A 16,542-nucleotide genomic window follows, 5' to 3' on the forward strand; every position below is an offset into this window, starting at 1 on the left:
AAAGTGCATATTACCCAGGTTAGCCAGTGGTGTGGTGGTTAAGGTGACTGGATCCCATATGGCCAATTGTGTTGTGCATGTGTGCCCCAAATCCCTAAGGAGAAATGGAGAAGGGATGGCACCCCTGTAGGGGTGTGTTCTCACTTTCCCTCTGTCTTTGTCTCTCTGGGGAGTGTACACACCCTATGGCAAAATTAAAATTGAAAAAGAAAAAGGAATGCATATAAACTTTAATTTTTACAGTTAACGTTTGCTTGGCAAGGAGAGATTGGGGAATATAACCTAAAAGATGTATGTTCTGTCTTGTCTGTCTGTATTTCTCTCCTCTCCTCTCCTCTCCTCTCCTCTCCTCTCCTCTCCTCTCCTCTCCTCTTCTTTTCTTTCTTCAGTAAGATCCCCAACAGGGCCTGTCCACCTCGATCCTGAGACAGCCAGGATCACAGGCACGTGCTCATGTGCCCAGCATGTACAAGGACACTTTGGGACATAAACTCGGTTGGGACCTTTCCATGTGGCCTCAGCCTTGCAGAGTGTTGCATTACCACTGCAATTGCGTGCTCCTTCTTAGGTGAAAGAAAATCCCTGATAGACGCTTATGACAGTCACCATGAACCTTGGGATGACGTCTTGGTCAACAACAGACTACATGTATAGTAGTGACCCCATGAGAAAACATATAGGCTGCACCTAATCTAGGCGTGTAGAGGGTTTTTCCATCTAGGGTTGTGTAAGTACATGCTATGATGTTTACACAACCATGAAATTGCTTAATGACATATTTCTCAGAATGTATCCCCGTTAATAAGCAACACGTGACAGTATATGTAAGAAGGAACAAGGAAAAATGTAGATTATTTAGAATACAGATCTTTTGTGTAGCAGTTACTATGCCAGGAGAAGGGGACTAAAGATGGATAAGGTATGTTTCTGCCTTCAGGGTGATCAGATTCTTTCTTTTTTTTCCCCAGACTCTCTCTCTCACTTGAACAATCAACAAGTATAATATATTTATTTTAAAGTTTGTTTATTCCATGAGAGAGAGAGAAAAAAAAAAAGGCATCCTCAATGGGATCTTCACACTGCAGTCCACCCTCATCTTCAACCAGCCTGGATCATGGGCATGTGAGGATAAGCAAAAGCAAGGAAGTCTGAAATTACATAGGACCTACAAGTATAGCTAGCTTTCTGGTAAGACATAAAACTGGGAAGGTGGTCAGAGACCAGATTATGGATAGTTGTTTTTACTGTCAGAGAAATTTCAGTTTTATCTTGCAAGTGAGTAGGAGCCATTTCCATGAAAGACCTAATCAAGCCTGACCCATTGTAACTGCCTGCTGTGTGTCAGGTCCTATATTAAGTATAATACTATGTATTTTATGTCATTAATCTTAGAGAAGGCATAGTCATGACTGAAGCCAAAATTGGGAGGAAAGAAATGTAAGACAGAAGGAAAGTTGGACAAAGACATGCAGATGAGAGAAAGCGTGAAACACTTTTAATGGGAAGTTGTTGGTTATGATGATAAGCAGCATAAGATGAGGCTGCACGGATAGATCCTCAGAAAGTATTATGTGCCATTCTCAGAATTTTTACAATTTTTTCTATAGATAATAACAGACTTTGTGGATTTTTATCAGGAGAGAAACATGGTAAGTTTTTTTTTTTTTCTTAGAAAACTCATTCTGGAATTGTAGTTTTATGGATTTCAGAGTGGAGGGAAGAGGCAAGATTAGATGCAGAAAGACTGGTTAGGAGGGTTTTGCAATATCAGTTGGGGATACAGAGGAGTACGTTAATGAAAGTATTTAGGGAGTAGAACTTACAGGATTCAGCAACAATTGGATTTGACCAGTAAGAGAGAAATAGAATAAGGTGACTTGGATTTTAATTTGGATGATCAAATAGACAATGAAACAGTATACTGAGATGGGGATTAAGAAGAACAAATTTGGGGAGGATCAGTATTTTTAGCTTTTGGACGTATAGCTCAGTTGATGCCCTATGAAACATCCAGGTGGAATCATCTGTTAGAGAGTTGTGTATGTGGATTTGGAGTTTAAGACAGCACTCTTCTGAGCAAGTCATCAGGCTGTACTTTGAGTAGTATCTGAAGCATTCAATTTAGGTACCACCACATAGGAGTTCAATGACCAAAAGTAGTTCTGGAAATAGGCCGTGGAGATCAACAACATTTAAAGCCAGGTAGAGGAAGAAGAATTGGAAAAGTAAATCTCAATGTTTAGAGGTACAGAAAAATCATTAGAAGGGACCAGCAGATGGCATAATGGTTACATTGCTGAACTGCGCTTTGCATCCTGGACCTGGTGGCTTGAAATTTAGTCCGGGCATGTGTGCCTGCGTGACCCAAATCCTGAGAGGATAATGGAGAAGAAGGGATTGTGGCATGGCCATCCCTTCTGGAGGATGGTTTCTCACTTTCTGTCTCTCTAGTGAGTGCATGTACCCTATACCAAAATTTTTCTCAAAAAGAAGAGTCATTAGAAAATGTTGTTATTGAGAACCAGCAGTTAGCGTAAATGGCTATGTCGCTGGACTCCCACGTAGTCGACCGCGGTTCGCGTCCGGGACCTGGTGGCTTAGAACTCACGCCGGGCGTGTGTGCGTGCATGCCCAAGATCCCGAGAGGAGAATGGAGGAGAAGGGATTGCGGCATGGCCATCCCTTCTGGAGGATGGTTTCTCACTTTCTGTCTCTCTAGTGAGTGCATGTACCCTATACCAAAATTTTTCTCAAAAAGAAGAGTCATTAGAAAATGTTGTTATAGAAGCCAATAGGGGATTTTTAAAGGAAACTATACCTCACAACTGACTGTTCAGAAAAGCAAAAAAAAAAAATAATAATAATAATTTTTAAAAGGAAGGTCAGACTCTGAATATCTTTAAGTTGAATAAAAACAGTTTTTAGGCATCTATTGAATTTGATAACTAAGAGTTTATTCAGTTGAGAGCAGTTTTGGTAGAATGGTTGGGAAAGGAGGTAGGTTTCACTGAGTTGAATTATTGCGAGGTCAGAGGAGAAACCAAATGTAGATTATTTCAAGAATAAAATAAATCTTAACTCTGAAGGGAAGGCTAGAAAGAGGTGATAATAGGGCCGGCAGGTGGTGTGGTGGTTAAGGGCACTGGACTCCAACATGACTGACTGCAGTTGAACGACCGCAGTTGAACGGTTGAAGTCCTGGACCTGGCAGCTTATTTTCTCCGTCTCTCCTTCTGTCCCTCTCTGGCCAAATTAAAATAAACAAATAAATAAAGTTAAATAAAATAATTTTTTAAAAAAGGTGGTGATAACAAACAATGTTAAAGATTGAGGGAGGGATTTTTATTTTTATTTTTTTTTGGAGAGATTTTTGCTATAGGGCGCGTGCGCTCGCCAGACAGACAGAGAGAGACAGAGAGACAGAAAGCGAGAAATTACCCCCCAGGGGGATGGCCACGTTGCAATCCCTTCTCCTCCATTCTCCTCTTGGGATCTTGGGCACGCACGCACATGTGCCCGGCGTGAGTTTAAGCCACTGGGTCCGGGACTTGAACCGCAGTCAACTATGTGGGAGTCCAGCAACATAGCCATTATGCTAACTGCTGGTCCCAGAGGGAGGGATTTTTGAGGGAGGGATTTTTAATATGGCAAAGACTTAAACTTGTATTTTGGAAAAAGTAGTAACTTGTTTGAAATGTACTCCATATGCCCATAAAATTCACCCTACCTGAACCGTTAAACCCATGGAGCCTGACACTAACTCTGGGCAGTTGGGGCTAGACTTGAATTGAATTGAATGGTAGGACAATCAGTTGGTGGTATGAGAGTTGGAGAACTGGTTATCGATGTGGGATACCTCATACATGGTGTCAGAAGTGCCAGAAAAAACTGGTATGTTAACTCTTCTGTTTAATATTTTGAGGAATTGCCAAACTATTTCCCAAGGCGGCTGCACCATTTTATAACCCAGTTTTCCAGTGTTTCCATATCTTTGCCAACACTTGCTATTGTCTTCTTATTTTTTGACATTATCTTTTTTTTCCCCCTTTTTCGTGATAGTGTGTGCATGTCTGTGAGACAGAGATGAGGAGTGTCATACCACGAGTCATTCAGCTCATTGGATGTTGGGCAGTTACCTAGTGTGTTTTCAGGCTAACTGAGCTGGAGGTCCAAACTGTGGTCACTAAGTGAGATTTGGCATTTCTTGAGCAGCACGTTACCACTCTGTAATGGAATCAGACCAATTATTTTCTTTTTAAAAGTGTTTAGCTGTTCTGTTGAATATGAAGTGGTATCACATTATAGATTTAAGTTGTATTTCTTGATGGCTGGTGATATTGAGCATCTTTTTATACCCTTATTGGGGGGGTACCTTCAAAAAGTTCATGAAAAATATTATACATAGATTTAAAAATATTTTTTGTACCAAACTAAAACTCATACTTTAATTCTATTTTCGTGTGAACCCTTTGAAATCTCATTATATCTCTCAAGTCTTTTGACCATTAAAAAAATTTTGGGCCAGCAGGTGACGTGGTGGTTAAGGGTGCTGGACTCCCACATGGCTGAGTACAGTTCGAGCTCTGGACCTGGCAGCTTGCTTTCTCACTCCTCTCTCTCTCTCTCTCTGTCCCTCTCTGGTCAAATTTTAAAAATAAATAAATAAAGTTAAATAAAATAATTCTTAAAAGAAAAAAAAAACAATTTTTAAGAGGGATAAAAATGGTTTAATTGTTGAAACATTGGTAAACTGAGTAATTTACATTGCAGTACTAAATAAATATATATGTCATTATTAAGTTAAGAACTTCCAAATATCTCACTGACCATCAAACACAAGTTCTTGAAAATAGCATAGAACTGACATCATGAAATGTTGGGATTACACAAAGGTAGAATGGGAGGGCCAATGTCCATGAAGTATTTGTAGTGAAACAAGCCTTTGACTAAAATAAATAGGAATTTAATCAAAACGTGCCTACGTCACGTAAATTTAAGTAGTTTATTCGCAAATATGGCAATGAAATACATTGTTCCTAGTAAAGGAAATTCTCTAACAATTAAATAAAATTTCAAAATCAAATAGTAAAAAAAGGAAAGAGACAGTAGTAAGAATCAATTTACCAATTTTGCAGCTAAAAATTAATATGGATTAGAAATAGTGAAAGATAATAGACAAATATATTCAGGTAATTCATTTCTAGTGCCTATTACCTTAAGTTATGAACAGAATAAGGATTTTGTTATATAAAAACTATCAAAAAAGTATCAGTGAACAGATGTGACCTCCATGAACCATGCTGCCTGGCCAGAGTGAGAACCGTTGCATAGCACAGTGGCCCGGTGTGGGCAGTGCCCGTGGGCCCCCAAGTCTTCCATTGGTGGACCATGGAAAGTGCCATACGCAGATGGACTGTCTAGTCAAATTCCTTCCATTTCACTTGGTTTTAACTATACCTTTAAGATTTGGGGGAGTGAGGGGGGGGGTGACTGTTTAGGATTTCCTTGGATATGTCTGTGCACATCACAGTGTCCCACAGAGCCCACTTCTTTCCAGATTGCTGAGCAAGCTATGAAGACAACTCTTGATTATTGTGCCATGATGCTGTTTTCTTTTAATTTTTTCGTACAGTCTTTGCTTGATTAGACACCATATTGACAGCTTCAGAGGGCAGGCCAACATACACTCCTCCGTAGTGTCTCCTCTTGTCATCTTCTGTTATTGATTCTTCTGTTACATCTTAAGCTGCTCCTGCAGGACCTCGGCCTGCCCTCTGTGCTGGTGGCAGTGGAGTTCCATCGTGCCGCTGCCCGGGGAAACTGCGCTCGGGAGCTCCGGGCCGCAGGTCCTCAAAAAACACATTTTTAAGGCCATTGAGCATGTCTACTTTCCAGAGAGAGGGAGAAACAGAGTGAGAACACCCATCCGTGGGATGTGGTCATGCCATAATCTTTTTTATTTTTTGAGAGAGAGATTTTTGCTAAAGGGTGTGTACACTTGTGGGAGAGACAGAAAGCGAGAAATCACACCTAGGGGAGATGGCCATGCCGCAGTCCCTTCTCCTCTCGGGATTTTGGGTGTGTGCGCACATGCACCTGGTGTGTTTTAAGCCGCCAGATTCAGGACTCGACCTGGAGTCAACTATGTGGGAGTCCAGTGAAGTAACCATTATACCATCTGCTGATCCCATGCCACAGTTGATTTTCCTCCATTCTTTTTTCCCATCCAGATTTTGGGCGTGCACACGCACATGCCTGGTATGCTTTTCTAGCTCCTGGAGCCAGGATTCAAACTCTTGTTTGGCTGTGTGGGATCCAGCTTCCTTGACCATTCATTGCATTTATGGGGCCAGTTGTTTGTCTTCTTGTTATTGAGAGTTCTTTGTTTTTTTCTTTGTTTGATTGTTAATTTTTGCTATAAGGCATGTGTGCTTGTCAGTGAGAGAGGGAGAGGAAGAGGAGAGGAGAGGAAGAAAGTGAGACAGCACTCCCTGGGGGGAATGGGCATGCTGCAGACTTTTCTCCATTCTGCTCTCAGGATTTTGGACTTGCACACACTTGCACCCACCGTGATTTTCAAGCAGTTGGTTCTGGAACTCAAACCATGCAGTCGGTCATGTGGGATCCAGCTGCTTTAACCACCGTGCCACTGGCTAGCCCCTGGATTATTATTATTATTATTATTAGTTTTTAAATAAGGTCATGTCAACTACAACTGGAAGTGGTTTTACTTCTTCCTGTCCAATATGGATATCTTTTTATTTATTTATTTATTTATTTATTTTGGAGAGGTTTTTTGCTATAAGGCATGTGCGCTGGCCATAGAGAGAGAAGATGAGAAATCGCCCCCCGGGGGCGCAGTCTCTTCTCCTCCATTCTCCTCTTGGGATCCTGGGCATGCACGCACATGTGCCCAGTGTGAGTTTAAGCTACGGAGGCCAGGACTCGAACAGTGGTTGACTACATGGGAGTTCAGTGACATAGCCATTATGCTAACTGCTGGTCCCCTTTTGTTATTTTTTTTTTCCCTAGTAGCCCAGGCTAAAACCTATTGTACAGTGTTGAATGGAAGCAGTGAAAGCAGGGAGAAAACAGACCTCCTTCTTCTAAAAGAAAAACTAAGTCTTTCACCATTAGAGTGATATTAACTATAAGTTTCTCATTAATATCATTTATCAATTTGAGGGAGTCCATTCTATACAGTTGGTTTAGCCTTTGTTGAATGTTTGAGTGTGTTGCTCAGTTTCCACGTTTTTGAAGTTTTCAACATTTTATTATTGATCTTCAATTTCATTTTATTGTGGTCAGAGAACCTACTCTGTATAATTTCAGTCTTTTCAAGTTTTTTGAAGCTTATTTCATGAGCCTAACGTGGTCTATTCAGGAGAATGCTCTTTCTGTCACCCTTGCTCATGGAAGAAGTGGATGGATAAACTTAAAAAATAATAATAAAACTTAAAAATTAAAACTTAGTCCTCAGACCAGCAGGTAGTATGGAGGATAAGGCGCTGAATGCCACATAGCCAACTGTACTGCTTGAGTTTAGAATCCAGTGGCTTGAAAATCATGCTGGGTATGTGCGTGTGCATGCCCAAAATTCCGGGAGGAGACTGGAGGAGAAGGGATTATGTTGTGACTGACCCCACCATGGGGTGCTTTCTCACTCCTGCCTCTCGTCTCTCCCTTGCAAATGTGCATACCCTTTAGCAAAAACAAAAAGCAAAAAAGTAGCAGGAAAAATCAGTCCTTTAATGATGGTGTCAGCATGAAAAAGATATTCATATATTTGTTATAGTATTTATATATTACATATATTTGGCACAACAAAATTTTTTAAGTTTACACTTTTTTAAAGAGGTTTTTGCCTTAGAGCACATGCATTTGTTGGAGAGAACAGAGAGACACAGTGAGAGGGAAAATGAGAATGGGGGAGTGGCCACACAGCAAATCCCTTCTCCTCCATTCTCCTCCCAGGATCTTGGGCATGCATGCACATGTGCCCAGTGTGAGTTTCAAGCCACCTGGTCCAGGACTCAAACTGCAGCTGGCTATGTGGGAGTCCAATGACATAGCTACCCCTCTGCCGGTCCCAGAATTTTACATTTTTAAAAACTGTTTATGTCACTATATCTTGTCTCAGGCATTTTCAAAAAGAATTATTTAATTTTATTTAAAATTATTATTTTTTAAATTTGCTATAGGACACATGAGCTTCCCAGAGAGCGAGAGGGCAAATGAGAAAACAAGCTGCAGCTTTGAGACTCAACCCATGGTTGGCCATATGGGACTCCAGCACCTTAACCACCTTGCCACCTGCTGGCCCCTTATGTATTTTTTTTTAATTGCTAGAGAGCACACATTTCTGTCAGAGAGTGAGAAACAGAGAGAGAGAAAGCACTCCTTAATGGGGTATGATCACACCACAGTCCTTTTCCTCTGTTTCTCCATTTCTTCAGGATTTTACACACACACACACACACACACACACACACACACACAAGTGCCCACCTTGTTTTTCAGGCTGCTGAAGCCAGGATCTGAACTGCTGTCAGCCGTATAGGATCCAGCTGCCAATGCACTTCTACGCTACAGGTCTGGTCCTGGCATATTGTTTTTTTTGTTTTTTTTTTTAATTTGTTTTTGTTTTGAAATTTTTAGAAGAATTATATATTTACTTTTATTTATCATTATTATTATTTTTAAATTTGCTATAGGGCATGTGTACTCACTGGGGTGGGGGTGAGAAAGCAAGCTGCCAGGTCCAGGCCTCATGCTATGTGGGAGCCCAACACCTTAACCAGCATGCCGCCTGTTGGCCTCAGCCCTGGCATATTGGATTTTTTTGTTTGTTTGTTTGTTTTAAGAGATTTTTGCTATAGGGTGCATGTGCTTGCTGGAGAGACAGAGAGAGGCAGAAAGTGAGAAATCCCCCCCCTCCCAAGGGGGAATGACCTTGCCACAGTCCATTCTCTTAGGATTTGGGGCACACATGCACACACACCTGGCATGAATTTTAAGCCGCCAGGTTCAGGACTCAAAGTGCGGTCAACTATGTGGGCATCCAGTGACGTAACTATTACACCATCTGCTGATCCCCTGGCATATTGTTTTAATCAGTTACAGACTGTTAAAAGCTAAGTGGAAAAACTTAAAGTTTAGTTCAGAAAATTTCCATAAGTCACATATGGCGTTGTAATAGAGTTTCATTTTTGTTTTTTGGAGAAGAAGCTGGGGGTAAGGGAGAACTTAAAATAAATTTTAAGTCTGATGATATGTAAGAAATGTACAGGAAAGAAAAATAACCCAAATAGTAAAATCTCTATTAAAGTACAAACCTAAACAGTGTTAGTAGATTTGAAAGGATTAACTATACGGCAGCTAAATTGGACAATAATTGGTCCATGGGGGTATGCATAAGAAATTATTTTCAGCCCTTTCAGTGTGAATACTAGTTTTCATTTACTGGGTACAGGACTTAGGCCTCAAACATGTTATAAAGGGAAGAATTTCACTGTTGATGACGTTAAACCTTATCTGCTCAGTTTAAAAGGATTATGTTATCCCATTTCAGCTCATAAACATGTAAAAAAAATGTAAGAGTAATAATATTCTTTTTTTTTTCTTTCCAATTTTGCCAAGGGCATGTGCACTTGCCAGAAAGAGAGGAAAAGTAAGAAAGCATCCCTTCAGGGGGGATGGCCATTCTGCCATCTTCTCTCATTCATTCTCCTCTCAGGATTTTGGACTCTTACACACCTGGAGTGTTTTTTCAACCTGCTGAGTCCAGGACTTGAACTGGACAATTGGCCACTTGGGATCCAGTCTCCACCACCTGGTGGCCCTAATACTAATTTTTCTTTTTTCGGAAGGACAGGTTTTTGCTATAGGGCGTGTGTGCTCGCCAGAGAGACAGAAAAGCGAGAAATCACCCCCTAGGGGGGATGGCCACGCCACAATCCCTTCTCCTCCCTTCTCCTCTGGAGATCTTGGGCACGCACACACGTGTGCCCAGTGTGAGTTTAAGCTACTGGGTGCGGGACTAGAACTGTGGTCGACTACATGGGAGTCCAGCAACATAGCCATTACTCCATCTGCTGGTCCCGATATTTTAAGCAAAATTGTGTTTCCCTTTGATTTGAAAGCATTTACAATTTTGTAGATGATGACCTGAATTTTATTTTTCTATACATTTAGTTCAATTACAGTAACTTGTGAGGATAGTTGAAGGAATCAAGTAGTGTTTATGCAGACAGTGTCCTGAGACACTGTTCCTAGGCCTGCTTGCAAGGCTGGTCCTTGCCTGGTGTCTGGGAACTTGACTAGTAAGCAGTTCTTGACCATGATATGAAATGTTTCCTAGCTAGTTGAATGGCTTATTGTGCTTAAACTGCACAAACTATATGGTTGGTGCCTTCTTTCTTGGAGACTGGATTTTTGGTAGAAGCCAAGCAAAGGGTGCCTGTGATTGGCTTTCAGAAAGACCTCGTGCTCTTAGTTCACACTTTCACGTCTCATTACTGTTGCTGGAGCTTGCACCTGATTTCCTTTGGACTTCACCCCAAGTGCCTTTTCCTTTGCTGTTTTTGCTTTGTGTCTTCTCTCTGTAATAAATATTAGGTTTGTGTATAACTGCATGTTAGGTATCTGAGTACTTCTGCTGCTTCTTTTTTTTTTTAGGGAGATTTTTGCTATAGGGTACGTGCGCTCACCGGAGAGACAGAGACAGAAAGCAAAAAATCACCCCCCAAGGGAGATGACCACGCTACAGTCCCTTCTCCTCCATTCTCCTCTTGAGATTTTGGACACACATGCACATGTGCCTGGCATGAGTTTCAAGCCACTGGATCTGGACTCAAACTGTGGTTGGCCTTGTGGGAGTCTAGCAATGTAACCATTACACCATCTGCTAGTCCCACTATATGAGTACTTCTAAGAAATCACTATTCCTCAGAGTTGTCTTAGGGACTGCTGACATGGTACTGAAAGTCTTAAAATGTAAAACACTAGGGACCAGCAGTTAGCATAATGGCTATGTTGCTGGACTCCATGTTGTCGACCATGGTTCAAGTCCCGGACCCGGTGGCTTAAACTCACGCTGGGCGTGTGTACGTGTGTGCCCAAGATCCTGAGAGGAGAATGGAAAAGAAGGGATTGCGGCATGGCCATCCCCTCTGGAGGGTGATTTCTTGCTTTCTGTCTCTCTCTCTCTGTCTTTCCGGTGAGCACATGCACCCTATAGCAAAAACCTCTTTAAAAAAAAAAAAAAAAAGGCACTATTACCTGCCTCATTTGTGTACCTCTCTCAGTCTTTGCAGTTTTTTTTTATTTTTATTTTTTTTGTATTTGTTTCCTCATTCTAGTGTATTTTAAAACTGCTATTTCTTGACATTCCGGTTTTTGACATTATGTATTAACTTGGAAGGATGATAAATGAGAATTTAGGTCTCTTACACCCTTTCCCCAGTTCCCTGCTTCAGTCCTCTAATGTGATCATGACACAATGTTTGATAAAATCAGTATTCATTGTTTTTATTATAAGTAGACAAATACTGTGCAACATTGAGCCAAGCAGTGGACTATATTCATTTTCTCATCTAACTTTTTCTTCTTCCCGAAATTGATAGTTATCTCTTATTTTCATTTGCTTTGTTTACTCTGTTTTTATTATAAATGCATCCCCAAAAGCTGCACCAACTCTTGAACACAGACACACACAAAACACATATACATATATTTTTTTTTGGGGGGGAGAGGTTTTTGCTATAGGGCACATGCACTCACCAGCAGAGAGACAGAGAGACAGAAAGTGAGAAATCACCCTCTGGGGGGGGATGGCCACCCCACAACCCCTTCTCCTCCATTCTCCTCTCTGGATCTTGGGGACGCACGCACACACACCCAGTGTGAGTTTAAGCCGCCCGGTCCGGGACTCAAACCCTGCTCAACTACATGGGAGTCCAAGAATGTAGCCATTACGCCATCTGCTGGTCCCTTGAACACATCTTAATACTCTTTTTCATATGCTCAGGTCTATGACAGTTCCACTGTTCCTTGGAAGCTTTTTCTCCTGTTTGGCTATAGACTAGTGGTCACAGGCCTGCTTTTGTAGCGATTCTTGAGAAGTGTGTGGGAAGTACATTTCTTGAGATTATGTGTCTGGAAATGGCTTTATTTTGTCTGTACACTTGAATAATTGTTGGAACTTATATTCTTCCAGAGCTTTGAAGGTACTTTAATGTCTCTAAGCTTTCAGTTTTCCTCCTAGTATGTTGGTCCTGATCTTTTGTATGTGAACTGTTTCTCCATCTTCCTTACCCACAGGAAACTTCATGAGAAGTTTTGTTGGGGTCTCTTCATTTATTATGAGAGGCACATAGTGAACTCTTATGATCTGAACACTTATCTTCTTAAATTCTAGGACAGTTTTTTTTTTCTATTAGGTCATTGGGAAAGTTGTGGCATTTTTCTATGAAAAAATGCATAATGACTTTTCCAACAACTCAATACATCATTTGCAGAACCAAGAATGTATTGGGCAGGCAAACACTACTTACAGACTATAACATTCACAAACAGTACATTAACACTGATTCGTGTTCAGTAGATAAAGTATTGGTAAACCAGCATTTGAATTCCCTTTCAAAGCTTCAGGTTAGAGATTTTTAAGCTACAGATTATTATTACAATTTTCTTTTAAGTTGATTTCTTCTACATGAGAGTGTGTGCATCCCCAGTAGGGTGTTAATAGTGCAGTCTACCGCAGTCCTCGACTTCCCTGGATTGCAGGCATGCATGTGCCGGGCATACTCAGGGAGATCTCCAGTGCTCGCACGGAACCTTTCCATATAGAACAGCCTTGTAGGGCGTCACGTTTCACTGTCTGGCCCCCGCAGTTAATTATTAAAAACCATAAAAATGTGGAAGAGCTGCTTCTAGTGAACTTAAGCCTAGTATTTATTAATAAAGAACATTTATGAAATATTGAATTTGTTTAACTTATAAACTAGCTAAGCAAGCCGTTAGTTCTCTGGAAGAGGCCTTTTAATGTTTAGATTTTATCAAATTTAATAAGCCAGTAGATTTATTCTTGAAAGCTCATTTCAGTATGCTTTAATTTAGCAATTTTAATTTCTTTCTTCTCTATTGTTTTGTCCTTTTGCATGGGTGAGTGATTTTATTAGATGTGCTGATTAATATTGGTACATGAACAGAACAGTTTATTGTAAGGACAATGTATATATCCTAGTTCTTTAGAAAAGCAAATGTTTTTAATCTATTATTAAGTTTTAGTCTAGTTTTTTAAAACTCTTTTTGTTTCATCTCAATTGTAATTTATAACTGTTCTTTTGCATTTTTATTCAGTTTCAAAAGTACTATTGTTTTTTAGTTCTAAAGTAAAATTTTAGCTATCTGGCTTTTTGCTTTATACTTTTAACACTTTTTGTTAGATATTGCAGAAGTAACATTTTTTCTTCCTTTAGATATCTCTGGAGAATTTTTATATAGGAACTAGCTGTATGCTTTTGTTTTGGAATGACTGGAAATAGACATTCCTATTACTGTGATTTGGGGTGTTGGGGGATGTTGAAGTAAAGATGAAAGTATTGGGTCATCCAAAAAGTCATGATGTATTTTTCTGTGCAAGAATGCATCATGACTTTTCCAACCACCCAATAGTAACATTTGAAAAGGAACTTTTTCATCCCACCTTTTAGCTGAGCACTCTTTTATAGCTGAATCAAATGATCTTAGTTCATTGAGACTGCTGTAACAAAAATACCATAAACTGGGTAGCTTATAAATAACAAATTTATTGTTCACAGTTCTGGAGGCTGGGAAGCCCAAGATCCTGCCGAGGACCTGATTTTCTGGTTCATAGATGGTGCTGTCTCACTGTGTCCTCACCTGGTGAAAGGGCAGAACTCTTTTCTTTTTCCAGCCCTTTATGGTAACACTAATCCCATATATGAACCTCCACTTGCATGAGCTACTTACCTCCTCAAAGCCCATTTCCTAATGCCATCACCTTGGGGATTACGTTTTCAACATAAAAATTAGGGGTTCGGAAGCACGAAGGCAGCCAACGGCATGGTGGTTAAGGTAGCTGGATCCCACAGGGCTGACCACGTGTTTGAGTCTGGCTATGTGGCTTGGAAAACATGCCAAGCATGCTCAAAATCCTGAAAGGAGAAATGGAAGAGATTGTGACATTACTATCCCTCATAAGGGGAACTTTCTCACTTTCCCTTTCTTTCTCTCCAGGAAGTATACATGCCCTCTAGCAAATTGGAAAAAAAAAAAGAAAGAAAGAAAGAAAAAGGAAAAAGGCTTTAGGGTAACACATTTATTTAGTCCATAGTGCAGGTCAACAAATATTTCTTTAGAGTAGTGTTTGCAGGATGATCTGTTAAGTGCTTTATGAACAAAGCTCTCTTGGCTTCATCATTCTTGTATGAAAATGGAGTAATAGTGAACTAGGAGAACATGTAAATATAGGTAAAACATACAGATGCCGTATAAACACAAAACAGTGAATGATCAAAAGCTGTCTGGCATTTTGCTGTCTGTCTTCCTGTCCTTATCCCTCTCTTAGCCCCAGTTTTGTCACTTCCTGGTTTTGGAATTGGCAGTCTGAACTCCTGAGCTTGGCATTTAGTTGGTCTTTTAATGTCTTTCCCATTGCTCCTGAGCAGCAAATGGTTTGGTCGGACCTGTCTTCTTGCCAATCTTATAATAAGTACCATATGTTCATTCTTGTGTCTTTAGCCACACCATTCTTCTTGACATAAATGTATAGCCCTTTTGTGCATATACATGAAGGACAATTTAATGGAAAAAATGTATGTTTTGAGTTAGATCCCAATTTTGCTAACTTTTTTACTTGCTGTATGATTTAGAGTCAAGTTACTTAAACTCTCTGAGCCTTGATTTCTCTCTAAGCATAGAAAACTACTACTTTTCTCACCTGGTGTTAGTTAATTAATACATGTGAACATTCCAGGAGCCACAGGAACTCCAGTAAAAAGTGGATTTCCTTCTTTGATTTTCTGAATTAGAATTTGAGGGTAAGGGCAAGGTCCATTCATCCAGTCTTGGTTTCATTGGCAGTATACATGTTGAGAACAGAGAAGATACTAGTTTATTAAGTAGACATTTGAGTGCTTTGTGCTATGAGTTGTGTTAAATTCTGGAGCTCCAAGTAGCAAGTTAGACACATGCATAGATAATTAAAATAGAGGGCCAGACTGTGGAGCAGCAGAAAAACATGATGTTCTGCAAAGCTCACCCACATGGGAGGGTTACGATGAGTGTCCAAAGATCTCCTTGAGTATGCCAGGCACACATGTGCCCATGATCTGGGGTTGGCTGAGGCTTGGTGTAAATTCCAACCTCAGGACCCTGTTGGGGATGCTCTTGCTCTCGCTTAAGAAGAAATTTAAAAAGTAAATAACCTTTAAAACACAATACAGAAAATGCTTTGGTAGAGTTATGTTCAGGATGTTCTGAAAGCACAGAAAAGGAGTATCTATCCTGGATAGCGTAGGTCACCAGGGAGAAAAGGTGCCGGTGCTTCATGATTTTTTGCATAGCTTTATTGAGGTATAATTTACACAGTATGACCCACCTACTTTATATAATTTAGCGATTTTTAGTATATTTATAGGTTTGTGCAGTCATTGCCAATCCTAATGTAGAATGTTACCACTACTCCCAAAATACTCCCCATCCCATCACTGATAGCTTATTAAGGATAAAGGATGAAGTAGTCACACAACAATATTGAGAGGAAAGCTGGGCTCCAGAGAATGCAGCATGAACAAAGGTGGGGAGCATGAACTACCTTGGTGTCAGTGTGGGTGACAGGTCAGCAAACAGTTTTATTTCTAGAGTGTTCCTTCCCCACAAGTTGTTTTTTTGACTTCCATAGACTTTGGGAGCTCAATTTCCTCATCTGTAATGTATAGTTTCTATTATCTGGTTGAACTGTAGCTCCCTAAAATATCAATTCTTATGATTGTCAAAACTTTGGATACTTTGAATTAATAGAAAAATAAAATGCAGTTTTAAAAATGATAGTAGAAGCCAGCAGGTGGCGTGGCGATTAAGTGTGCTGCACTTCCACATGGCCGAGCATGGTTTGCGTCCAGGACCTGGTGACTTTCTCATTTCCCTCCTGCCTCTCTCTCACACATACACTCTGTCCCTCTCTGGTCAAAATAAACAAAATAAATTAAATAAATAAAGCTAAATAAAAGAATTATTTTAAAAATGGTAGTCAAAGTCAGGGCCCATCAAAAAAAAAAAAAGAAAAAATTAAGCTGCTTATAAATCTTTAATGGAAAAATTTCTTGTTTTTAATATTTTTCCTGATTGTTCAAACAATAATGGATGTTGAGTAGAAATTTTATAAAATATAGAAAAGTAAAAAGAAAAATAACTTTAGGTCACATAGTCTTATAATCCAGAATAATTCTTTTTTTTTAAAAAGAATTATTTTATTTAACTTTATTTATTATTATTATCATTATTATTTTCCAGTTT

General features: G+C 39.9%; 1 protein-coding gene across 3 annotated transcripts in view; it reads left to right on the forward strand.

Annotated features, from left to right (window-relative positions):
- Positions 1-16,542, forward strand: part of RALBP1 (ralA binding protein 1) — a 52,982-nt gene that overhangs the window by 2,487 nt on the left and 33,953 nt on the right. Inside the window, exon 1 of one of the 3 annotated variants that reach the window (XM_006164027.3) lies at positions 8,572-8,592. The exons of the other annotated variants lie outside the window; for them this stretch is intronic. The gene's annotated coding sequence lies outside the window, so the exon portion shown is untranslated. Of the gene's footprint in view, positions 1-8,571; positions 8,593-16,542 lie in introns of those variants that run through there. 3 annotated transcript variants of the gene reach the window in all.

The sequence above is a fragment of the Tupaia chinensis genome, unplaced genomic scaffold (assembly GCF_000334495.1).
Source record: "Tupaia chinensis unplaced genomic scaffold, TupChi_1.0 Scaffold143584_1, whole genome shotgun sequence".
Lineage (NCBI taxonomy): Eukaryota > Metazoa > Chordata > Mammalia > Scandentia > Tupaiidae > Tupaia > Tupaia belangeri.